Source organism: Schistocerca cancellata, chromosome 1 (assembly GCF_023864275.1).
Source record: "Schistocerca cancellata isolate TAMUIC-IGC-003103 chromosome 1, iqSchCanc2.1, whole genome shotgun sequence".
NCBI lineage: Eukaryota > Metazoa > Arthropoda > Insecta > Orthoptera > Acrididae > Schistocerca > Schistocerca cancellata.
The window spans coordinates 93,616,254-93,643,602 of NC_064626.1; positions in this window are offsets into that span (position 1 = coordinate 93,616,254).

Here is a 27,349-nt window from a genome sequence, read left to right on the forward strand (position 1 = left end):
CATCCACACAATTCCGAAGACGGCAAGAGCTGACAAGTGCGAGAATTATCGGACAATCAGCTTATCAGCTCATGCATCGAAGCTGCTTACAAGAATAATATACAGAAGAATGGAAAAGAAAATTGAGAATGCGCTAGGTGACGATCAGTTTGGCGTTAGGAAAAGTAAAGGGACGAAAGAGGCAATTCTGACGTTACGGCTAATAATGGAAGCAAGGCTAAAGAAAAATCAAGACACTTTCATAGGATTTGTCGACCTGGAAAAAGCGTTCGATAATATAAAATGGTGCAAGCTGTTCGAGATTCTGAAAAAAGTAGGGGTAAGCTATAGGGAGAGACGGGTCATATACAATATGTACAACAACCAAGAGGGAATAATAAGAGTGGACGATCAAGAATGAAGTGCTCGTATTAAGAAGGGTGTAAGACAAGGCTGTAGCCTTTCGCCCCTACTCTTCAATCTGTACATCGAGGAAGCAATGATGGAAATAAAAGAAAGGTTTAGGAGTGGAATTAAAATACAAGGTGAAAGGATATCAGTGATACGATTCGCTGATGACATTTCTATCCTGAGTGAAAGTGAAGAAGAATTAAATGATCTGCTGAACGGAATGAACAGTCTAATGAGTACACAGTATGGTTTGAGAGTAAATCGGAGAAAGACGAAGGTAATGAGAAGTAGTAGAAATGAGAACTGCGTGAAACTTAACATCAGGATTGATGCTCACGAAGTCAATGAAGTTAAGGAATTCTGCTACCTAGGCAGTAAAATAACCATTGACTGACGGAGCAAGGAGGACGTCAAAAGCAGACTCGCTATGGCAAAGAAGGCATTTCTGGCCAAGAGAAGTGTACTAATATCAAATACCGGCCTTAATTTGAGGAAGAAATTTCTGAGGATGTACGTCTGGAGTACAGCATTGTATGGTAGTGAAACATGGACTGTGGGAAAACCGGAACAGAAAAGAATCGAAGCATTTGAGATGTGGTGCTATAGACGAATGTTGAAAATTAGGTGGACTGATAAGGTAAGGGATGGGGAGGTTCTACGCAGAATCGGAGAGGAAAGGAATATGTGGAAAAAAAAGCGGTAGCGTTATCGCTTCCCGCGAACGGGGTCCCAGGTTCGATTCCCGGCGGGGTCCCTGCCTCCCTGCCTCGAGATGATGTCGTGTTTTCTAGGCATCTCCAAGTGCTCATTGTGCGCGCAGAACTGAGAAGAGCGATGTGACGCGATCGACGAACGTACTAGAGACACTGACCAACACATCTGCGCAAAGCTTTAGCGAATTTTCACAGTGGTCTCCATTTCGTAACGGATCGAAACTTACTTTCCGCATAGCGCTCGTATGTGATAATTAGTAACAATGGAAGTTTCGTGAAGACTGCAGAGAAATACAAGAACAGCTGCAGAGGATGAAGGTTTGGTGCGGGGCATGGCAGATAACCTGAACGTAAATGTAGCGCATTCCACATTAAAATGTCTCTTCGTCTATTTCTGTACGATTGCGCTGTTCGTGATAAATCGCTGGAAATAATAACAACTAAGGGTAACTATCCGGAGGAAGAGACTGCGAATGCTTAACAGTCTCCTGTGGCAGACGCTACTAGAGAGGTGTTATGCTTCACAGAGAATGTTCTATTGGAATTTCAAAGATGTAGGTTCCGGGAGGAGTCGGGAAATAGATCGCAAAATGACTACGACTAGAGAATCGGAGAAATCAGAGCTCATACGAAACTTTATCGTTATTTGGTCTTTCCACGCGCCAGAAAACGGGGCGAAATACCAATGATACCAGGTCCATCCTCCAACACACTCCGTAACGTGGTTTACTGAGTAAAAATTTAGAGTCAAACGATTTCTCATGTCTGTGTCTCTCACTAGGTTAACGCCCGCTGCTTCGTTCGCGTTTGTGTAGTAATTACAACAAAAATGATTTTATAAACATACACTCCTGGAAATTGAAATAAGAACACCGTGAATTCATTGTCCCAGGAAGGGGAAACTTTATTGACACATTCCTGGGGTCAGATACATCACATGATCACACTGACAGAACCACAGGCACATAGACACAGGCAACAGAGCATGCACAATGTCGGCACTAGTACAGTGTATATCCACCTTTCGCAGCTATGCAGGCTGCTATTCTCCCATGGAGACGATCGTAGAGATGCTGGATGTAGTCCTGTGGAACGGCTTGCCATGCCATTTCCACCTGGCGCCTCAGTTGGACCAGCGTTCGTGCTGGACGTGCAGACCGCGTGAGACGACGCTTCATCCAGTCCCAAACATGCTCAATGGGGGACAGATCCGGAGATCTTGCTGGCCAGGGTAGTTGACTTACACCTTCTAGAGCACGTTGGGTGGCACGGGATACATGCGGACGTGCATTGTCCTGTTGGAACAGCAAGTTCCCTTGCCGGTCTAGGAATGGTAGAACGATGGTTCGATGACGGTTTGGATGTACCGTGCACTATTCAGTGTCCCCTCGACGATCACCAGTGGTGTACGGCCAGTGTAGGAGATCGCTCCCCACACCATGATGCCGGGTGTTGGCACTGTGTGCCTCGGTCGTATGCAGTCCTGATTGTGGCGCTCACCTGCACGGCGCCAAACACGCATACGACCATCATTGGCACCAAGGCAGAAGCGACTCTCATCGCTGAAGACGACACGTCTCCATTCGTCCCTCCATTCACGCCTGTCGCGACACCACTGGAGGCGGGCTGCACGATGTTGGGGCGTGAGCGGAAGACGGCCTAACGGTGTGCGGGACCGTAGCTCAGCTTCATGGAGACGGTTCCGAATGGTCCTCGCCGATACCTCAGGAGCAACAGTGTCCCTAATTTGCTGGGAAGTGGCGGTGTGGTCCCCTACGGCACTGCGTAGGATCCTACGGTCTTGGCGTGCATCCGTGCGTCGCTGCGGTCCGGTCCCAGGTCGACGGGCACGTGCACCTTCCGCCGACCACTGGCGACAACATCGATGTACTGTGGAGACCTCACGCCCCACGTGTTGAGCAATTCGGCGGTACGTCCACCCGGCCTCCCGCATGCCCACTATACGCCCTCGCTCAAAGTCCGTCAACTGCACATACGGTTCACGTCCACGCTGTCGCGGCATGCTACCAGTGTTAAAGACTGCGATGGAGCTCCGTATGCCACGGCAAACTGGCTGACACTGACGGCGGCGGTGCACAAATGCTGCGCAGCTAGCGCCATTCGACGGCCAACACCGCGGTTCCTGGTGTGTCCGCTGTGCCGTGCGTGTGATCATTGCTTGTACAGCCCTCTCGCAGTGTCCGGAGCAAGTATGGTGGGTCTGACACACCGGTGTCAATGTGTTCTTTTTTCCATTTCCAGGAGTGTATATAGGCGTACTGCACAATTAATGTCTTTAAGAGGAGTTTCGTTTTCTATTCAGTTCCGACAAAGCCGATTGTCGTGATGTTAATGAGTTTTGTTTCATATAGCTGTTCGCAGCTCGTGGTCTCGCGGTGGCCTTCTCGTTTCCCGAGCACGCGTCCCGGGTTCGATTCCCGGCGGGGTCAGGGATTTTCACCTGCCTCGAGATGACTGGGTGTTGTTGTATCGTCTGCATGATCAACATTCATCCCCATAACGGTCGGAGGAAGGCAATGGCAAACCACCTCCACTAGGAACTTGCCTAGCGGGTCTCCCGCATAGTCTCCTACGCTCCTCGGAGTATGGGACCTTATCATCATCATCATCAATGCTGAATGTGCGTACGCTCTCGTTCGAAGTGGCTGATGGATCACAAACAAACATCTCGCTTCTCAACTGGCTGTCTCCGTTGGTAGTGCTGACATACTCTTGGATCAGTTGGAGTTCTCAAAGATGTAATACCTGCTGGTTTTTTCACCACCTAAGAGCTACGAAGGACCATCTGCGCGTAATTGCTTGCGTATTACGAGGCTGATCATGACAAATTTGTGTAGAGTATCGTCACAGGCGATGGAACACGGTTTCATCACTTCGATCGGAAACAGAACACCAATCCATGGACTGGCGCCGCATCACATCTCTTCCGAAGAAAATATTCACCATGCCGACGGTCTTCTGGGAGTCAGTAGGCTTTATTCTGTTTGATGTCCTGCCTCACGGTGCAACGATCAACTCTGAAGTGTATTGTCCTACCCTCAGAAAATTGAAGAAACGACTACAGCGTTTTCCTCGCCACGAAAATGTAAACGAATTTCTTCTTCACTGACAACGTAAGGCCTCACAAATCTGCGCACTCGAGAGGAGCTCACAAAACACCATTCGACTATTTCTCATCCACCCTATAGCCCGCATCTCGCACGTGTTTAGTCCACTGAAGGACTCATTCCGCGGGAAGTAGTACGTGGGTGATGGGGAGGGTCTTGATGCTGAAAGACGTTGGCGCCGACGTCAACCAGTAGAGTGGTACCTTGCGAGCATACAGGCCTACACAGTACGGTGGCTTAAGGCCGTTGCATTGATCGGAGATTATGTTCAAAAGTAGGGTGTGGCCAAAAGAGTGGCGAATAACATGTTGTAATGGAATCCTGAATAAAACCAAAGTGCTTTCTAAAAAAAATGTGTTGTTGCATTCCTTACTGAACGCATATCATAAGTAAGCACTAATACACTAAAATACACTACTGACCATTAAAATTGCTACACCACGAAGATGACGTGCTACGGACCAAAATTTAACCGACAGGGAGAAGATGCTGTGATATGCAAATGATTAGCTTTTCAGAGCATTCACACAAGGTTGGCGCCGGAGGCGACATCTACAACGTGCTGACATGAGGGAAGTTTCCAACCGATTTCTCACGCACAAACAGCAGCTGACCGGCGTTGCCTGGTGAAACGTTGTTGTGATGCCTCGTGTAAGGAGGAGAAATGCGTACCATCAAGTTTCCGTCTTTGATAAAGGTCGGATTGTAGCATATCGCGATTGCGGTTTATCGTATCGCGACATTGCTCTTCGCGTTGGTCGAGATACAATGACTGTTAGCAGAATATGGAATCGGTCGGTTCAGAAGGGTAATACGGAACGCCGTGCTGGATCCCAACGGCCTCGTATCACTAGCAGTCGAGATGACAGTCATCTTATCCGCATGGCTGCAACGGATCGTGCAGCCACGTCTCGATCCATTAGTCAACAGATGGGGACGTTTGCAGACAACAACCATCTGTAAGAACAACTCGACGACGTTTTCAGCAGACTATGGCTGCGGCTACCCTTGTCGCTGCATCACAGACAGGAGCGCCTGCGATTGTGTACTCAACGACGAACCTGGATCCACGAATGGCAAAACGTCGTTTTTTCGGATGAATCCAGGTTCTGTTTACAGCATCATGATGGTCGCATCCGAGTTTGGCGACATCGCGGTGAACGCACATTGGAAGCGTGTATTCGTCATCGCCATACTGGCGTATCACCCGGCGTGATTGTATGGGGTGCAATTGGTTACACGTCTCGGTCACCTCTTGTTCGCACTGACGGCACTTTGAACAGTGGACGTTACATTTCAGACGTGTTATGACCCGTAGCTCTACCCTTCATTCGATCCCTGCGACACCCTACATTTCAGCAGGATAATGCACGACCGCATGTTGCAGGTCCTGTACGGACCTTTCTGGATACAGAAAATGTTCGACTGCTGCCCTGGCCAGCACATTCTCCAGATCTCTCACCAACTGAAAACGTCTGGTTAATGGTGGCCGAGTAACTGGCTCGTCACAATACGCCAGTCACTACTCTTGATGAACTGTGGTATCGTGTTGAAGCTGCATGGGCAGCTGTACCTGTACACGCTATCCAAGCTCAGTTTGACTCAATGCCCAGGCTTATCAAGGCCGTTATTAGGGCCAGAGGTGGTTGTTCTGGGTACTGATTCCTCAGGATCTATGCACCCAAATTGCGTGAAAATGTAATCACATGTCAGTTCTAGTATAATATATTTGTCCAATGAATACCCGTTTATCATCTGCATTTCTTCTTGGTTTAGCAATTTTAATGGCCAGTAGTGTAACAATGCCTGGGTCTGAACCTGGTAGTACATTTTAAAAGATTCGTTAGAGATTTTAGCAAACCATCTGAAATAGTAGTACGCTCTCTCATACGCGATAAACGACGGAATTCCTCGATGTGATTCAGAAAACTGAAACACGAACAACTTGTCAGCGCCATCCCTAGTTAAGCACTGTACACTGCCGTGTTCCACAAGAAACGAATCGCCGATATTCTTTGGAACTCAAACTCACAAGCACCTTGTAACAGAGTGTTACACACATGAGCGCGTGTAACGTCTAGAAAGGTTACAGCGGCGCCCTCGTCTAGGCCAACTGTTGTTTTCTCCGTCGCAGGCCTGTTAGGGCGTTTCGCCGCCGTTATAAATGTAATGCAGAACAGGTTCCCGGCGGGCGCCAGGTATATTTATGAAATTCCTCTTACCGCATTCCGACAACTTGACATCGCATTAGCGAGAGCGGCGAATGATTTGTGAGCCCGGAGAGATGTAGTAATTCCAGCCTGCCACGGGCCAGGAGCAGGTGGAGAATACGAGAGTGACCCTGCGTCGACGAAGGCACTGCCTGTCGCTACTCTGCAACGTGTTTCCTCTAACAAGGGAACCTCTCCATCGCACCCCCCTCAGATTTAGTTATAAGTTGGCACAGTGGACAGGCCTTGAGAAACTGAACACAGATCAATCGAGAAAACAGGAAGAAGTTGTGTTGAACTATGAAAAAATAAGCTAAATATACAAACTGAGTAGTCCATGCGGAAGATAGGCAATATCAAGGATAATGTGAGCTCAGGAGCGTCGTGGTCCCGTGGTTAGCGTGAGCAGCTGCGGAACGAGAAGTCCTTGGTTCAAATCTTCCCTCGATTGAAAAATTTACTTTCTTTATTTTCACAAAGTTATGATCTGTCCGTTCGTTCATTGACGTCTCTGTTCACTGTAATAATTTTTGTGTCCGTGTTTTGCGACCGCACCGCAAAACCGTGCGATTAGTAAACGAAAGGACGTGCCTTTCCAATGGGAACCGAAAACATTTGATCGCAAGGTCATAGGTCAACCGCTTCCTCCACAGGAAAACACCTCTGGTATATTCTATACGACACTGGTGACGGCCTGTGCGTCACAAGACAGGAATATGTTGTCGACCAACCTAACTTGTACACTTGGCGAATGGGTGAAAAGATTCTTCTACCCTGCCCGATTTAGGTTTTCTTGTAGATGTCATAATCACTCCCAAAACGTAAGAGTTTGTCACATAAACTGCAACAAATAAATGCAACAGTTTCACAGTCGCACAGTTTTCCATGTGCTCTGTCATAACATGTGTTTTTAATGTTTTCAAATTTTTCCGTGTGTAGACTGTCAAATCCTGCATATGTCCAAGCAAATCAGAACATGTCCTGGAATTTTGGAGAGCGAAGTTGATTATGTGTGAGTAACTGAACTTTGATAATTGTCTCAAAATAAAAAATTAAACTTTTCACTCGAGGGAAGACTAGAACCAAGGACCTTTCGTTCCACAGCTGCTCACGCTAACCACGGGACCACGGCGCTACTGATCCAACAATATCCTTGATGTTGCCTATCTTGCGCGTGGACTACTCAGTTTGTATATTTTGCTAATTTTTTTCATAGTTCCACACAACTTCTTCCTGTTTTCTCGATCTATCTGTGTTCAGTTTTTCAAGGCCTATCCACTGTGCCAACTTACAACTAAATCTGAGGGGGGTGCGATGGGGAGGTTCCCTTGTTAGAGGCGACCGGGCCGGTTGGAGCATCGCAGGAGGTACAGCAGTACACGCGCAATCAATCATCGTCTTTAATGTACTAGAGACACCAGATGAACCATAAGCACACTCTAGGCTTTCATATCGCACTTCGTGTGATCTGTTGCCAGCTCTACAAATTTTATCACTGCTAGGTTAGCCTCAGCGGTCTGGGGATTAACAGTAACAAGAACGGCTGATGGACAAAAAAGCGGCAATTTATTCCCTAGTGTGGGGCCCATAACGTAACCACTACATAAACTGACATCAAAGTTTGGACAGTTAACTAACCATTCTCGTAACGCCGACAATAGCAAGGGTAGATTGGTGCGAAAACTATTGCACAAACAGATTGCCTATCTAACCCATGTTAATTTAGGCAAGTATTTGACCCATTTCTGAAAAAACTATTTGATGCAAGACCTTAATATTTTTACTGTATCTCACATTATGCTAATAGAGTCAACTGTACTAAAATCTACATTATTCATTTTATAGTTTTTAAGAAATACTTTTTAAATTTATTAACACAAAATATTAAGTTTTTTCTGCAGAAAATATTTTTTGTGAACTTCATAAGAGGGAATATTAATGAATGTAGTACCAGAGCTGGCTTTTTATGTTATGCAGAGTCTCTGAAAATTTCATTCATTTATTATGATAGTTTCTGATATAATGGGGCATATGTACTGAAAATTTTATCTGCGGAAAATTGACTTTAAAGAAAAAACTTTTGAAATTTGTTACTTACAGTTAATTAAAACTGTCCTGCATCATATCATGGCCCTTCTTTGGCCTCTAGCCCGTCTCCCAGCTTCCTGTATGTTTGTCTTACTTTCTTGTCCATATTACATGCAGACCTGTCTGCATTGGCTATCCTTATTTTATCGCAATGTTGCAATACTCCAGAATAGGGCGGACAAGCGTAGTGTAGGCAGTCTCTTTAACAGACATGTTGCCATTTTCTCAGCGTTCTAACGATAAAGCGTAGTCTTTGGTTTGCTTTACCCACAACATTATCTATATGATCGTTCCTCCTTAAGTAATTCGTAATTGTAATCCTTAAGTATTTACTTGAATTTACAACCCTTAGACTTGTGTGATTTATCATGTAACCTAAATTTGTCGGATTCCTTTTTAGTTATTTAGAGTCAATTGCCACTTTTCGCTTCATACAAATATCTCGTCTAAATCGTCCTGCGATTGCTTTTGATCATCTGATGACTCTATAATACGGTAAATGACAGCATCATCTTCAAACAGTCTAAGTATGCTGCTCAGGTTGTCTTATAAGTCGTTTATATAGATCAGGAACAGCAGAGAGCCTATAACACTTCCTTGGGGAGCGCCAGATATTACTTCTGTTCTACTCTATCAGTTTTCGTCAGTTACTACGAACGTGACCTTTCTGACAGGAAATAACGAATCCAGTCACAACACTGAGACTTTAGTCCACAGGCCCTCAATTTGATCACAGGTCGCTTGTGAGGCACGGTGTCAAAAGCCCTCTGGAAATCTAAGAATATGGAATCCGTTTGACATCCGCTGTCAAAAGCACTCGTTACTTCGTGAGAATAAAAAGCTAGTTGTGTTTCACAAGAGCGATATTTTAAGAATCCGTGTCGGTTGTTTGTGAATAAATCGTTTTCTTCGAGATAACTCAGTCCGCAGCTCGTGGTCCAGTGGCTAGCATTGTTGCCTCTGGATCACGGGGTCCCGGGCTCGATTCCCAGCCGGGTTGGGGACATTTTCTCTGCCCAGGGACTGGGTGTTTGTGTTGTCCTCATCATTTCATCATCATCATCATCTTCATCATCATCGCCAACATTCGTGACAGTGGCTAGATTGGATTGTGTAAAAATTGGACTGTGTGAAAATTGGGACTTTGTACGGGCGCTGATGACCGCGCAGTTGAGCGCCCCACAAACCAAACATCATCATTCGAGATAATTCATAATGTTTGAACACAGTATATGTTGCAAAATCCTATTGCAAATCGACGTTTAGAGATGTGGGTAATTCAGCCGATTACTTCTATTTCCTTTCTTGGACATTGGTGTGACTTTTGCAATCAAACGGTGAAGCAGAACGGTTTGTCAGGATATTCAAGCAGCAGATGGCCAAACTTCGCTCTGTGCACACCAGGGATCAAGCACTGTGGCTGTTTCTCACCTCATATTGTTTACACCCAGTCTTTAGGTACGGATCATCCAACGAGCGATCGGTTGTATATGATTGCTAAATATGAAGCTATTTTGTCAGCATACTTTGCCGGCCGCGGTGGCCGTGCGGTTCTGGCGCTGCAGTCCGGAACCGCGGGACTGCTACGGTCGCAGGTTCGAATCCTGCCTCGGGCATGGGTGTGTGTGATGTCCTTAGGTTAGTTAGGTTTAAGTAGTTCTAAGTCCTAGGGGACTTATGACCTAAGATGTTGAGTCCCATAGTGTTCAGGGCCATTTGAACCATTTTGTCAGCATACCTTGAGAGAAACCTGTCTGGTATACGGTCAGGCCTTGCCTTCATGAAGTGACTGAAGCTGCTTTGCTAGGCCTAGGCTATCTACATCTAAGTTACTCACGTTGGCAGTTGTTCTTGGTCGAATTCTGGAATTTTTACTTCGTCTCCTTTGGTGAAAGAATTTCAGAAAACCTTATTTAGTAACTCTGCTTTGCTGGAACTCTCATCAGTAACATCAACACCGTTATCGCTCAGTGAAACTATTGATTGCGTCTTCCCGCTGGTGTACTTTATGTATGATCAGACTCTCTTTGAATTTCGAGACACAATTTCGTTGTGAAAAGTAATAAAAGCATCTAGCACTGAAGTTCGCGCTGCATTTCGAGCTTCTGTAAAACTTCGGCAGTCTTGAAGGTTTTGCATTCTTTTAAATTTGGCGTGCTTTTTCCGTTGCTTTGTAAGAGATCCACGATTAAGGAATGTATTGCTAGCGCACTCGAGCAGATGTAACTTAGATGGATTGCTCATGGGTTGCCTGCGACATGTAAGCTATAAGAGAATCTCGGACCAGAGAGCAGTGTTGGCTGCAGTAAGAGCTGTGTTAGCAGGAGTAAGTAGTAGCTAGCAGTCTGGTGTATGGAGTTCGGGGACCGGTCGTGGGGAGCGATGGCGCTGCCTGAGCCATGTAGTATAAGATAAAAGCAGTCGCGCGCATATGTAGTTGGCTGGAACTAAATTTGTATTATTGTTATGTCAAGTCCCATGTAAATGTTTCAAAAAAATCTTTTAATAATAATCTTTTTTATAAAATTAACCTTTGACAATCATTCATTTGAATTTAAAGAATTTGCTAATTTCTGCAATCCATGGTCATCCCAGTTATCGTAAAGAAAAATCAGTTGTTTCTTTTTATACATGACAAATCTAGCGGCCAGCATTGCACTGGGCTGTGCCAGAAAAATTTCTTATAGGAGCAGATATATACGCGTTATCCGGCGACTTCATTGAGGTAAGATTTTTCATTTTATTCAGAACGACTTTTCAGGGCCATGACGCAGCATTGCTGACGTCCAGATTTATCCGTTTAGGTTCACAGTCAGTTAATTATTGAAAGGTTATATATGAGTCACATTTTCATTGAGAGATTAGTCATCATTGTTATTGCTAGGTTACGGAATAACAAAATGTTGGGAAGTCACACTGAATGTGAATGCTATATACATATTTTTTACTGTTGGGAGGTTACAGCTTCTTCAACAGTGTTCTGGTCTGTTTTGTGTACCATAGAGGATCAGTACCATCTCTCACTAATTTATTTGGTATATGTCTCTCAGTAGCCACCGATACTATTTCTTTGAATTTAAACCATATCTGTTCTACGGTTACATATTCAGACAGCAAAGAGTGGAGACTGTCTCTTAGGAAATGTGTGGGAATGCTCTAACCATGAGCCACCCAGGCTCGTCTCAGCCCCCCCCCCCTCCTCTCTGCCACCCCACACATCTTTATGCCTGCAAGTACCTCCTCTGTTGCCTTAACAAACTGCACAGAAGTTCTCCTGCACACATTGCGGGAATAGTACTCTGTTGCGCTGTTGTTCACGTCCAGTATTATCTATAGCATCTGAGTTAAAAGAACTTCCGGAAAGGTCTTCGTATAGGCTGGGTACCCAGGAGCAGATATAGACTCAGATCACAATATAGTAGTGATGAAGAGTAGGCGTTTGAAGTTCTCTAACGCTATAGATACAGCAATAAGGAATAGCGCAGTAGGCAGTACAGTTGAAGAGGAATGGACATCTCTAAAAAGGGCCATCACTGAAGTTGGGAAGGAAAACATAGGTACAAAGAAGGTAGCTGCAAAGAAGCCATGGGTAACAGAAGAAATACTTCAGTTGATTGATGAAAGGAGGAAGTACAAACATGTTCCGGGAAAATCAGGAAAACAGAAATACAAGTCGCTGAGGAATGAAATAAATAGGGAGTGCAGGGAAGCTAAGACGAAATGGCTGCAGGAAAAATGTGAAGACATCGAAAAAGATATGATTGCCAGAAGGACAGACTCAGCATACAGGAAAGTCAAAACAAGCTTTGGTGACATTAAAAGCAACGGTGGTAACGGGAATTCCACTGTTAAATGCAGAGGAGAGAGCAGATAGGTGGAAAGAATACATTGAAAGCTTCTATGAGGGTGAAGATTTGTCTGATATGATAGAAGAAGAAACAGGAGTCGATTTAGAAGAGATAGGGGAGCCAGTATTACAATCGGAATTTAAAACAGCTTTGGAGGACTTACGGTCAAATAAGGTAGAAGGGATAGATAACATTCCATCAGAATTTCTAAAATCATAGGGGGAAGTGGCAACAAAACGACTACTCACGTTGGTGTGTAGAATATATGAGTCTGGCGATATACCATCTGACTTTCGGAAAAGCATCATCCACACAATTCCGAAGACGGCAAGAGATGACAAGTGCGAGAATTATCGCACAATCAGCTTAACAGCTCATGCATCGAAGCTGCTTACAAGAATAATGTACAGAAGAATGGAAAAGAAAATTGAGAATGCGCTAGGTGACGATCAGTTTGTCTTTAGGAAAAGTAAAGGGACGAGAGAGGCAATTCTGACGTTACGGCTAATAATGGAAGCAAGGCTAAAGAAAAATCAAGACACTTTCATAGGATTTGTCGACCTTGAAAAAGTGTTCGACAATATAAAATGGTGCAAGCTGTTCGAGATTCTGAAAAAAGTAGGGTTAAGCTATAGGGAGAGACGGGTCATATACAATATGTACAACAACCAAGAGGGAATAATAAGAGTGGACGATCAAGAACGAAGTGCTCGTATTAATAAGGGTGTAAGACAAGGCTGTAGCCTTTCGCCCCTACTCTTCAAGCTGTACATTGAGGAAGCAATGATGGAAATAAAAGAAAGGTTCGGGAGTGGAATTAAAATACAAGGTGAATGGATATCAATGATACGATTCGCTGATGACATTGCTATCCTGAGTGAAAGTGAAGAAGAATTAAATGATCTGCTGAACGGAATGAACAGTCTAATGAGTACACAGTATGGTTTGAGAGTAAATCGGAGAAAGACGAGGGTAATGAGAAGTAGTAGAAATGAGAACAGCGAGAAACTTAACATCAGGATTGATGCTCACGAAGTCGATGAAGTTACGGAATTCTGCTACCTAGGCAGTAAAATAACCAATGACGGACGGAGCAAGGAGGACATCAAAAGCAGACTCGCTATGGCAAAAAAGGCATTTCTGGCCCAGAGAAATCTACTAATATCAAATACCGGCCTTAATTTGAGAAAGAAATTTCTGAGGATGTACGTCTGGAGTGCAGCGTTGTATGGTAGTGAAACATGGACTGTGGGAAAACCGGAACAGAAGAGAATCGAAGCATTTGAGATGTGGTGCTATAGACGAATGTTGAAAATTAGGTGGATTGATAAGGTAAGGAATGAGGAGGTTCTACGCAGAATCGGAGAGGAAAGGTATACGTGGAAAACACTGATAAGGAGAAGGGATAGGACGATAGGACATCTGCTAAGACATGAGGGAATGACTTCCATGGTGCTAGAGGGAGCTGTAGAGGGCAAAAACTGTAGAGGAAGACAGAGATTGGAATACGTCAAGCAAATAATTGAGGACGTAGGTTGCAAGTGCTACTCTGAGGTGAAGAGGTTAGCGCAGGAAAGGAATTCGTGGCGGGCCGCATCATACCAGTCAGTAGACTGATGACCAAAAAAAAAAAAATAGACTGGGTTAGTCTGATATTATGCCTGCACCACGTACGTAGCGAAGTTGTACAGAAATGGGCAAACTGCCTCCTGGAGCCGCTGTCCGCTACGTTACTTGTAACGCATGACACACCGTGAAGCCACATGGCGCAGTGCGCTGCTAACCCGACTGGCCGCACGTGCACCAGATGTTGCGACCTGCAGTCGAGAATAAGGACAGCGAGAAACCAGCACAGCGATCAGTACCAGGGAAAAACGGGTTGCCTGGCCAACCGCTACTTCATTATCCCAAAAGCGTCGCTAAGCAACACAGCAGTGATTCAAATTAAAAGAAATAGCCATTCGATCAAATTAAGAAGAACTAATATTATGAGGGTCCATTGGAAAGTAATGACTCCACCTTCGTAAGTCATCAATAGTTCGCAGCACTGGTATGCGGCAGGTACTGGATTGTTCCGTAGCCTCTTCCCTACAGCTCCAGTTGGCGGGAAGCCTTAGCATTGGACGGTTGTGTTGTTACTGTGTAAAGTATGGAATCCTGAGCAGACGGTCGGTCAGTGCGATTTAAGCATTGAATTCTTGACAGCAGAAGGTGTCACACCAAAGGAGGTTCATCAGGGAATGAAAGCAGTTTATGGTTGAAACGTCCCCTTAGAACAGTTATACAGGACTGTGCTTAAACTGACACACAATATTTTTAGCGCAACGCAATCTGACTTTCAAAAATCCCTACAAAAGAATGGCCCTGGCTAACATTAACCTATACCTTTCACAAATCACTTACCTCACAAAAATCTTCATTACTCGAACTACTGCAATACAGCGAGCGCCACTACTGCCAGCTAAATAAAAGATTCAAACTATGGAAGGCACTAACTACTGATAGGCATAGTTAGCAATTGAAAGAATTTAATAGAGAACAAACAATGTATTTACCTTAATAGTCATAATATATATATAGCAGTTCATGACATCCAGTCTTACAAATTTCAAAACTCCGCCATCTCTCTCCCCACATCCACCACTGCTGGCGGCTCACCTCCAACTGCGCAACGCTACGCGCTGTTCACATCCAGCTGCCCAACACTACAATGGCAGACAACAATGCAAACTAGCCAAAGACTGCACACAGCATAGCCAGTGATTTTCATACAGAGCGCTACGTGGCGTTACCAATATAAAAACCTAAACAGCCTACGTACATGGTGATTGTGTTGATGTGAGTACTGTACGTCGTTGAGTGAGTAAGTTTAAAGATGTTGAGGCGGTAACATCTGACCTGCGTAATAAACAGAGTTGGACGTCCTGTGACAACCACCACCGAGTTCCACAAGCAGAATGTTGACAGACTCATTCAGGACGATCGATGTATCACTCAGAGAGAAATTGCAAGCTAACAAGGGCCCGAAAGGAAAAGAGAAATGTTTTCCTGCAACATGACAATGCCAAACCACACACTTCACGTGCCGCCACAGCAGAACTTCAGAGACTGAATCTCATCACCTTACGGCATCCTCCATACAGTCCAGATTTAGCACCCTCTGACTTCCATCTCTTCCCGATAATGGAAGACGATCTGCGGGGACATCATTATGCTTCTGATGAAGACGTTGAGAGAACTGTGAGACTGTGGTTGCAGAAACAGGGTGTCGACTGCTTCCGTGAAGGCTTCTGAAAACTTGTTCATCGTTGGCAGAAATGCATACAATTGGCTGGTGATTATGTGGAAAAGTGAACATTGGTAATTAAAGATCACATACTAAGGATTATTTCTGCGTTTGATTTATTAAAATATTCCCATCCAAAACCAGTTAACGAAAGTGGAGGCATTACTTTTCATTCAACCCTCGTAGACAAGACTCTTTAGCTTTGGTTGACGACAAGGCGATTGTGGCCGCCTATTGGGACGTGAATATTGAATATTCGTATACTGTCTGTCTATCTTCACACTGCCAGTCCTGGACGCTCAGAGAATATTAATTCCGGTCCAGGTGAGAACCTGTAAAAGGGGTCCAAAGCGACTCCCAGACTATCAATAATATTGAGCAATTTTTTTCTGTTGTGCAGTTGATCTTCCAGTGGTTGAAGGTCGTGCAATAAATTGAGCGAATTGGTTGGGCTCTATAGTCTGGATACAATTGTGTGTCCATATACCAAACGTATTTTGCGTGACTTGATGTGATGCGTAACCGCATTGTCGAAATTACTTAGAAAACGAGAAGAACGCACGTTCATTTCAGAATTATTGGAAGTATATAGGAGTGGCCAACCTTATGGTGCGAAAAATTCTACGAATACAGAAACTTTAAAAAGAAAAAGGAGTAATACTATAAGTTGTCGAAAGGTAGGGAAATATTGTAATGGTTCTAGTCATTTTTTGTGTTCAATGAGAAAGATGTGAGTTCTGCTTTTATTCGACGTGTCACACTTCATATTTGTAGATAGGATATTTTTTTAAGCGTCTCCAATAGTCCAAATGTGTTACGCCACATCTGAATACAAGTAATTTGATCTTTGGTTGTCACAAGTATTATCCTTGCCTCTAGCATTCAGAGAGAAGTAAGCGAGGGACTCGGGTGTTGGTTGCGCTGCTGAGTAGTCTAGAATGACAGTAACTATCAGAAAACAAAGATTCAAATGCAGAGAATGTTGTTGTTTTGAAATGTGATGTGAGAAGTGTGAAGATTTTCAGGTAATGTTATCGCTGCATTACTTGCTCGAGCGTAATTTTTCACTTTATTAGATCGGGTCAGTTAGTTTGACTGCCGAGACGAGATTGAGTAAAATGATCTGTTCAGAGAGCTTGCAACCAGAGTTACAGATTCATCACTCCTTCACTACTCTATTAACTAATTTCACGGCAGAGTCATATTTTTATAAGATGTTATTTTCGTGGGGATGGTTGTAATTGTTCATGTATCAGAGTTTCGTAATATAATTTTTACTTATTAGTCATTTAGTAAGTCGAATTTGTATCACCGCAGCCTCACGAAAATTTGTTTTGTAAATGGGTATCGCAGCACTACATTGAGTGGGACACAGTCATCCAAAGCAAAACATAAAGACGTTTTCGTTTCCTTCGCTGCCGCGCTATATTTTATAATCAGCACTTTCGGGCAGTATAGAGTTTCCGCTCCGACAGCGTAAGCTATGAAAATTTGTTACGGCCCATCTGACATTACAGTCAGGAAACTGTTAAATCATTGGCAGTTAAGTTTTACATTTCAAAATTATTATCAGGTTCTGTTTAGGAAAAGTTCAGTTCAGATTTCATTTCTTTGTCCGACCGTCTTACTCTCGCAGTGCAGTGTTACATTCGCGTATATACACTCCTGGAAATTGAAATAAGAACACCGTGAATTCATTGTCCCAGGAAGGGGAAACTTTATTGACACATTCCTGGGGTCAGATACATCACATGATCACACTGACAGAACCACAGGCACATAGACACAGGCAACAGAGCATGCACAATGTCGGCACTAGTACAGTGTATATCAACCTTTCGCAGCAATGCACGCTGCTATTCTCCCATGGAGACGATCGTAGAGATGCTGGATGTAGTCCTGTGGAACGGCTTGCCATGCCATTTCCACCTGGCGCCTCAGTTGGACCAGCGTTCGTGCTGGACGTGCAGACCGCGTGAGACGACGCTTCATCCAGTCCCAAACATGCTCAATGGGGGACAGATCCGGAGATCTTGCTGGCCAGGGTAGTTGACTTACACCTTCTAGAGCACGTTGGGTGGCACGGGATACATGCGGACGTGCATTGTCCTGTTGGAACAGCAAGTTCCCTTGCCGGTCTAGGAATGGTAGAACGATGGGTTCGATGACGGTTTGGATGTACCGTGCACTATTCAGTGTCCCCTCGACGATCACCAGTGGTGTACGGCCAGTGTAGGAGATCGCTCCCCACACCATGATGCCGGGTGTCGGCCCTGTGTGCCTCGGTCGTATGCAGTCCTGATTGTGGCGCTCACCTGCACGGCGCCAAACACGCATACGACCATCATTGGCACCAAGGCAGAAGCGACTCTCATCGCTGAAGACGACACGTCTCCATTCGTCCCTCCATTCACGCCTGTCGCGACACCACTGGAGGCGGGCTGCACGATGTTGGGGCGTGAGCGGAAGACGGCCTAACGGTGTGCGGGACCGTAGCCCAGCTTCATGGAGACGGTTGCGAATGGTCCTCGCCGATACCCCAGGAGCAACAGTGTCCCTAATTTGCTGGGAAGTGGCGGTGCGGTCCCCTACGGCACTTCGTAGGATCCTACGGTCTTGGCGTGCATCCGTGCGTCGCTGCGGTCCGGTCCCAGGTCGACGGGCACGTGCACCTTCCGCCGACCACTGGCGACAACATCGATCTACTGTGGAGACCTCACGCCCCACGTGTTGAGCAATTCGGCGGTACGTCCACCCGGCCTCCCGCATGCTCACTATACGCCCTCGCTCAAAGTCCGTCAACTGCACATACGATTCACGTCCACGCTGTCGCGGCATGCTACCAGTGTTAAAGACTGCGATGGAGCTCCGTATGCCGCGGCAAACTGGCTGACACTGACGGCGGCGGTGCACAAATGCTGCGCAGCTAGCGCCATTCGACGGCCAACACCGCGGTTCCAGGTGTGTCCGCTGTGCCGTGCGTGTGATCATTGCTTGTATAGCCCTCTCGCAGTGTCCGGAGCAAGTATGGTGGGTCTGACACACCGGTGTCAATGTGTTCTTTTTTCCATTTCCAGGAGTGTATCATTTAATGTTTGGAATTTCAGATAGTCAGTTTGCGTACGTGAAATTACAGGACATTTTAATAGAAGTATTTACGACAGTTATTCTTTCAAAATTCGGTTTGTAATTTTATGTAAAAATTTTTATTTTGTTTCATCATCATTGACTCGCAAATCGCTGATGTGGCGTCAACTAAAGAGGACTTGCAATAGTGCGGCCGAACTCCGCCGAATGGCCAACAATGCCATACGATCATTTATTTTGTTAGTTTTGTGTGTTGGAACTGCAAGTCACGTACTGTGACGCACAGTATAGCGCTGTTCACTGCACTGTACAATACAGAATTTCACAGAATAGCTTATTTAGTATATAATTTTAGTTTTTTTAATTATTTTGGATAAAAGTTAACTGCAATACAGTACACAATTTCAGACATTTGTCGAATCTTTCTATCAGATAGCATTTACGTAATCACTTCACTTTGCATTGTTTAGGATCACATTCAACGCAGACATACACGAAAGTTAAGAATAGTAAACCAGTTTAGTTTACAACAACACACAAAAGAACAACATACAACATAAAAGTTACAATATAGCCGGATAAAGACAAGCTTCAGTTAGGTAAGAAGTTAAATTCGTTGTAGACCTATTATAGGAAGGAACTGAAAAGAACTAGCAATGCTACGCAAAACGGAGCTGGTGCTGAGAAGCTGCTGGTATTTTGTTGGCGTGAACCTTTTGTAACAGCAAAAAAATCGTGTCTAATTCAAATATAATCACAGTTTCAACATTAAATCCGTATATACATAACTCCTTACCTTTATATAAAGTTTCAAGTTTCCTGTAACAGATGTAAACGTTTCTGTCTCGATTGGGCTTATTGATGCAGTTACATTGCACTTATGGACTTTGGATCTTCAAATAAATTTCCTTATGGACTTTGGGTCTTCAAATAAATGTCCTTTAGCCAAGTAACATAAGTTAATTGACGCGCAGTGACTTACAAAACTAGCATCTGGCAAATGAGTGCCCTTTTCCTTAAATATCACTTCACTCTCTCGAGCAATATTGAATATATTGCACAACAGGCTATACATTACAGAAGTATACCAAACGAGCAAGCGTCCATCCTGAGAAAGTTCTGAACAATTGTCTCTCTTATCCTCAAGTCTCGCAGTAAATTTTTATGTGTCATTCTTCTGCTCTTCTTACACCACTCCTTCATATTTCTGTACTTCGTCTTTACTTTCTGTGCGTGTAAGGCCAGCCCAGTGGCCAAGTAATAGATGGTGCCCATATCCACTATGTTTGAGCCTCCAAGACTGACATATAGTTTTGCGCAATGTTAACTTCACTCTCTCTCTAAGCACCAATATACAGCACAAAACTATTGGCTAATATTATTGACAGTTGGGAGCTGTTTAATATAAATGCCCAATGAATGCGCTATGGTTAATTAAAATAATGGCCCTCACTAAAATATTATTCGGACATGTCCGAAAAAACAGACACCATATCCAGACTTGATAAGAATATCTTCCACGAGTAACGAGTGTGTTGGGTGGGACACTACGAATGTAGTGTGTGGACATACAAGGTGAGAATGTGGGTCTCGCGGGAGGCGTGCGCGAGATAGTCCCTGCAGTCGCACTATCCTCTGTGCCCTCGGTGGCTCAGATGAACAGAGCGTCTGCCATGTAAACAGCAGATCCGGGTTGGAGTCCCGGTCGGGGCACACATTCTCATCTGTCCCCCTTGCTATATACCAACGCCCGTTAGTAGCTGAAGGTATTAATATAGTTCTTAAAATATTTTTCATCTTACTTCCTTAATGTTAGCTAATATTCTTCCTTGCATACGAAATGGGAAAGTGTCAGTTCTCGAAGAAGTTTTATAAACTTCATGAGACAATTGTCACTCTGTTATGTGAATATTTTAACGCTCAAATAAACTGTCAGCCCATTAAAGCTCAAGTAAATAATCACACTGCAATACTTCCACTTCAAAAACTCCAAACTACAAATCATAACCAAAGGATGTTTGCTGTAATGCAGTTTCTGTATATTCTCAGTAAATCAATGTTACACGCAATGCGTGTAATACTGATTCCTGTCTACTGTTAAACAATTCATCTCAAATGTAACATAAAACAATAAGAATTTTGGCCTGGTGCATAATAAAATGAATTGTTTGCGGTATCGTGTGTAGATACCACCCCATGGGTGTCAAAGTTGGCAACGGAATTGCAAGTCTGACGCCGATAGCGGTCGTGCAGGATCCGGCAGACACAATGAAGCACGTACACTGAACCATGCCTACAGTGGCTCCGTTCCACGAGTGCCCTCTGCAACAGTGATATACACTCACGCTGCTAAATTACGGATAATTGCAGAATGTGGTGCCACACAACGTGGCACTACACAAAACTGGCGCTAATAGCATAGGCACATAGGGAACACACACGACACAGATCTGTAGGTCCAAAGTATTGGTGATAAGTTGAGAAAACCATCCCGAAACACAATGTGCAACAAAACGACACTGTTTCCTGCGCATGTACCCCGACATCAATATGGGATATGATCACCATGCACACGTACACAGGCCGCACAACGGGTTGGCATACTCTGGATCAGGTGGTCGAGCAGCTGATGGGGTATAGCCTCCCATTCTTGTACCAGTGCCTGTCGTAGCTCCTGAAGTATCGTAGGGGCTCAAAGACGTCCAGCGATACGTCGACTCAGAGCAAAAAATGGTTCAAATGTCTCTAAAGTACTATGGGACTTAACATCTGAGGTCATCAGTCCCCTAGACTTAGAACTACTTAAACGCAACTAACCTAAGGACATCACACACATCCATGCCCGAGGCAGGATTCGAACCTGCGACCGTGGCTGCAGCACGGTTCCGGACTGAAGCTCCTAGAACCGCTCGGCCACAGCGGCCGGCCGACCGAGAGCATCCCAGATGTGCTCGAAGGGGTTTAGGTCTGGAGAACAGGCAACCCACTCCATTCGTCTGATATCTTCTGTTTCGAGATACTCCTCCACGATGGCAGCTCGGTGGGGCCGTACGTTATCATCTATCAGGAGGAAGGTGGGACCCATTGCACCCCTGAAAAGGCGGACATGCTGGTGCAAAATGACGTCCCGATGCACCTGACCTGTTCAGTTCCCCTGTCAAAGACATGCAGGGGTGTACGTGCACCAATCATAATCCCACCCCACACCATCAAACCACAACCTCCATACAGGTCCGTTTCAAAGACATTAATGGGTTGGTATCTGGTTCCTGGTTCACGCCAGATGAAAACCCGGCGAAAATCACTGTTCAGACTATACCTGGACTCGTCCGTGAACATAACCTGGGAGCACTGTTTCAATGACCATGTACTGTGTTCTTGACACCAGGCTTTTCGGGCTCTCCTGTGACCAGGGATCATTGGAATGCACCTTGCAGGTCCCCGGGCGAATAAACCATGTCTGTTCAGTCGTCTGGAGACAACTGTTCCAGTGGCTGCGGTAAGGTCCCGAGCAAGGCTACCTGCAGCAGTACTCCGTGGCCGTCTGCGGGCACTGAGGGTGAGATATCGGTCGTCTTGTGGTATTGTACACTGTGGACGTCTCGTACTGTAGCGCCTGGACACGTTTCCTGTCTGCTGGAATCGTTGCCATAATTTTGAGATCACACTTTGTGGCACACGGAGCGCCCGTGCTGAGACCTGCTCTGTTTGACCATCATCCAGACGCCCTAGTATTCTACCCCTCATAATGTCATCAATATGTTTTCTTTGAGCCATTTTCAACACACAGTCACCATTAGCACGTGTGAAAACGTCTGCACACTTACTCGCTGCACCGTACTCTGACATGCACCAACACACGTCTGCGTATGTGGACTGCTGCCAGCGCCACCGTGCGACGACCGCAGGTCAAATGCACCGCATGGTCATACCCTGAGGTGATTTAAACCCACAAATCGCCCACCAGGACGTTGTTTCACCATGCATCAGCATTATCCTTAATTTATGAGCGTGGGTGTAGTATCGCCGCCGGCAGTGTCTCAGCCCACTCGTGCTCGGAGCCTCTTTGCTGCGTGACGCTACGCAGACGCAGCCAAATCGCGGCTCTGGAACCCTTCTTCGTGCTTTAGTTCAGAGAGCCTCGTCCTTGTTGCTGTTGTAAGTGCTAGGGTCTGTTTCTTGCTGCATTATTTGTAATGAGCCTTCGTTCCCTTGGAGAAATACTAGTTAAGTAAATCTTCTGTTTACTGTGAATACTTGTTTGTTAATCATTTCGTTTCTTCACAGCTTTCCTATTACGGCAGTTAGCGCACCAATATATAGCCCACCTCTCCTTACCGCTGTATACGAAACTATACACAACAATGTTAGTCCATTAAGAAGACGTTACAAAGACGGAAGGAACGTAATTCAGTTCAGTATTTCTCGCTCAGCAGCCGTGGTGTTGACATTCCATCGGTGCCGCAGTGTTGTTACTCCGCTGGCGTTCCCTATGTAATGTGGACCTCATACTTTCATCTCCCCGAGCATGAGGTGGTATTATTCTCTTTCCAGGACGTCACACATATTAACACATGACACATCCTCATATCTGTGACTCTATCTGAACACTCAGCAATAAATGTATTATACATTCTCCTACCTTTATATTTTATAAGCCGAATAAAATCACGTAACTAACGCTCGGCCTATCCCAACCATTACATGTGTAAGTAGGCTGTTTATGTTTTCTTATTGGCAAAGTTACGTAGCGCTCTATATGAAAATCACTGGCTGTGCTGTGTGCAGTCTGCCCCCAGGGGCTCAGCATTCATTTGCTGGGTACGGGCTTGGCGACCCCGGGGTTCCTGAGCTGGGGACTGGTAAGCGCCACCAGTCCCCTGTCACCGTAAGCGCTGGGCATACTTCAGCGACCACCGTGCGGCGCGGCGGTGGAACGTTGTGTGTCTCAGGGAATGGGGATCTTGGCTTGACCGCCCGGATCGCGAGGATGGAATAAACCTCTATAAAAAAAACCTCAATCTCAAGGTGTGCTGCGCGCTGATGAGATGCATGGCTGTTGAGGTGGAACAGTCGATAGCGGGCAACCTCTGGGGAACCTGCCGCACCTCAGTTGTATAAGGCTTACCTAGGCACGCGGGGCTCTGTCTAGGTGGACTTCTAGTTCCCTAGCTCCTCGTGGGACCGAGATGGATCCTTCGAAATCCTCTTTTCTTCCTCCCAGCGGAAAGGGTGGGCCGCTGGAAGGTTCTAACACCCAGTCTCTTAAGAGGGCCCGTGCAGTCAGTCCCCCTGACTCCGACGCTTGTTTGAACAGTCCAGTCTTAGGTAACAGAATGCATTCTGGTAATCCGAATGTGTTTCTCACTGTGAAACGGAAGGAGGGTAGTTTCGAGAAGGTTTCGCCCTTCTATATACAAAAGGGATTGGAGGGAATCTGTGGCTCCTTAAAATCGGTGAAGCGCTTACGTAATGGGACCTTGCTAGTGGAAACTTCCACTTCCCAGCAAGCAACTAACCTCCAATCTGCTAAAAGCCTTGGAGAGTATGCCATAGACACTGAACTGCACAGCACCTTGAACTACAGCAAAGGTGTTGTGACATGCCGGGATCTAGTTGACATTCCCAAGGAAGAACTGCAACGTGAGTGGGCTCCAGAAGGTATCGTTGATGTCCAACACATAATGAAGAGGGTTGATGGCACTCTTGTCAAATCCGACTCCTTTATTCTGACCTTCAGTAGCACAAAGCTTCCTGAACATGTTAAAGCTGGCTTCCTTCGCCTTAGTGTGAGGCCTTATTTCCCGACCCCAATGCGCTGTTTCAAATGCCAGCGTTTTGGTCATACCACCTTAGGCTGTAAAGGCGAAGCGACTTGTGGAAACTGTGGTCAGGCTGCTCATGAAGGAGTTGGTTGCTCGTCTCCGGCTAAATGTATTAATTGCTCTGGGAACCACCCTGTTTGGAGTAGGGACTGCCGAATATTTTTAGAGGAACGCAAGGTCCAGGAAATAAAAACAACCAAGCGTATCCCCTATGGTGAGGCCAAGAAGATCTATAAGTCGATGCAACCTCCCACATTTGCTACATCTTTTGCATCCCTGGTTCAGAAGCCTACTCCAAAAGTCGATGCCTCAACGCAGACTGAGGTGGTGAGTGTTGGCACTAACACCTGCAGCTGTCAGTGCACTTGCAACGCAGCCACTGTTTCAGAGCCAGTAGCCCCTACTCGAACGGCAGACAAAGGTACAGTGGCGCACTTGGGCCAGGCCCTGGCACCTCCAACAGGTGAAGCTGTTCCCAAGCCCAGTGCGCCAATTACCACACCCACATCGGCTCCCCCAAAATCCACCAAACCACAGAAAGCTATTGTACAGCAGCAACAGCGCGTCAAATCCCGTGGTAAACCATCTGACCATGCGGATGTTGTTTTAGGTGAGGCTTCATCTGACTCTTCCCCAGAGTTGATGGAGTACGATGTATGTGTGGGGCAATCATCTCGTCCCACGCCTGCCCCTCCACCTGCTGCGGTCTCCCCGCCCCGTCGGAGAGACAGGATAAAGGTGCTACCCCCAACATAGATGGCTTCCATACTCCAGTGGAACTTGCAAGGGTTCAGGACGCATGTGGAGGAACTTCGTCTACTCTCTCAGGGTAGACCACTGTGTCTCTGTCTCCAGGAGACGTATTTCCATCCATCATACTCCCCTGAGATACGAGGCTACACACTCCACAAAAAGGACGACCTGCGTGGAGAGAGAGCTAGAGGAGGCGTAGGTATTTTCGTCAGGACGGACTACCACTCCTCGCCTCTCTCACTTACGACGACTTTACAGGCCGTCGCTGTGTCCGTGCACGTGCGTCATCCATTGACTGTATGTTCACTTTACTTGCCCCCAAATGATGCTCTTGATGAAGCGGCCCTCACTGACCTTCTTACCCAGCTCCCCCAGCCATTCATTATTTGTGGTGATTTTAATGCCCACAATGTGCTTTGGGGCTCTGCAATTACCTGCCCCAGGGGTAGAGCAATTGAGAGGCTTCTCCTGTCATCCTGTGCCTACTTGCTTAATGGAGGACAGAGTACTCATTTCTCCACAGCGACTGGGTCGTTCTCTGCCATTGATCTCTCGCTTTGCTCTCCAGCTCTTGCCGCCAGTGCTCACTGGGAAGTGGTCGCTGACTTGCACGGCAGTGATCATTTCCCAATCTGGATTCACCTGCCAGATGGCGTGGGCCCCAAAAGGAGACCACCACGATGGGTGCTCAGTGGAGCTGACTGGACACTTTATAGCCAATTGGCCCAATTCGAACACTGTGCGAATGTTGAGGTGTGGGTGGATCACATCACCAAAATGGTCCACCACGCCGCTGCAGCATCCATTCCACAGTCCACAGGCCACCGGAAGAGGCCACCTGTGCCTTGGTGGAGTGCCGAATGCCGCTCTGCAATCAGGACGAGGCGTGCAGCTCTGGGTCGGTTCAAGTGTCGGCCGACTGCTGAGAATCTTGCAGCCTTTCGGGTGGCGAGGGCAAGATGTCGCCGCGTTATTCGTGAGAGCAAGAAGAGGTCATGGCAACAGTTCCTGAACACCATTAATCGTTCCACCAAAAGTTCCATTGTGTGGGACACCATCAGGAGAATTTCTGGCAGAGGAGGGAGGTGTCCCATAGCTGCTGTAATGAATAATGGCACTCTCCATACGGATCCGCGAGACATTTCCCAGACTATGGCAGCGTATTTCGCCACAGTTACTGCAACAACCAGTCAGGATCCACGTTTCCAGCGCCATAGAGCCGTTGCTGAGAGATGTAGTCTGGACTTCCATTCCACCTCTCATGAAGTTTACAACTGCAAATTTTCTATGTGGGAGCTGGATTCTGCGTTGTCTGGAGCTCGTGACACATCCCCTGGCCACGACAGGATCCATTACAGTATGCTATGGCACCTCACATTGCGCAACAAAGAAATACTCCTCGCACTTTTTAATGCCATTTGGGCGTCGGGTCACTTTCCTGACGCGTGGCGTGAGGCAGTTTTAATCCCTTTTTTAAAACCTGGGAAAGACCGCACAAGCCCAAGTAGCTACCGTAGTATTGCCCTCACTAGTTGCATAGGGAAGACCTTGGAGCGGATGGTCAATCGCCGCCTTGTCTGGATGTTAGAATCCCGGCAACTCCTTAGTCGCTTTCAGTGTGGGTTCAGGAGGTTTCGTTCCACCTTCGATAACCTTGCCCTCCTGGAGGCGGCTATACAACAGGCTTTCCTACACCGTCACCACCTTCTAGGTGTATTTTTCGACATCGAGAAGGCCTACGATACTACTTGGAGGCGTCTCATCCTGGAGCAGCTTCACGAATGGGGTTTTCGTGGTTGTCTTCCTCTTTTTATTCAGTCTTTCCTCTCGCCACGATATTTTAGATACCGGATTGGTGACGTCCTGTCTGATCGCTTTGAGCAGGAGAACGGTGTCCCTCAGGGTAGCGTTTTAAATGTGACTCTCTTTGCCATCGCTATTGATAGCATTACGTCCATAGTGAAAAGTCCTGTCCAGTGTTCTTTGTTTGTGGACGATTTCTCTTTGTTTTGCTCTTCTTC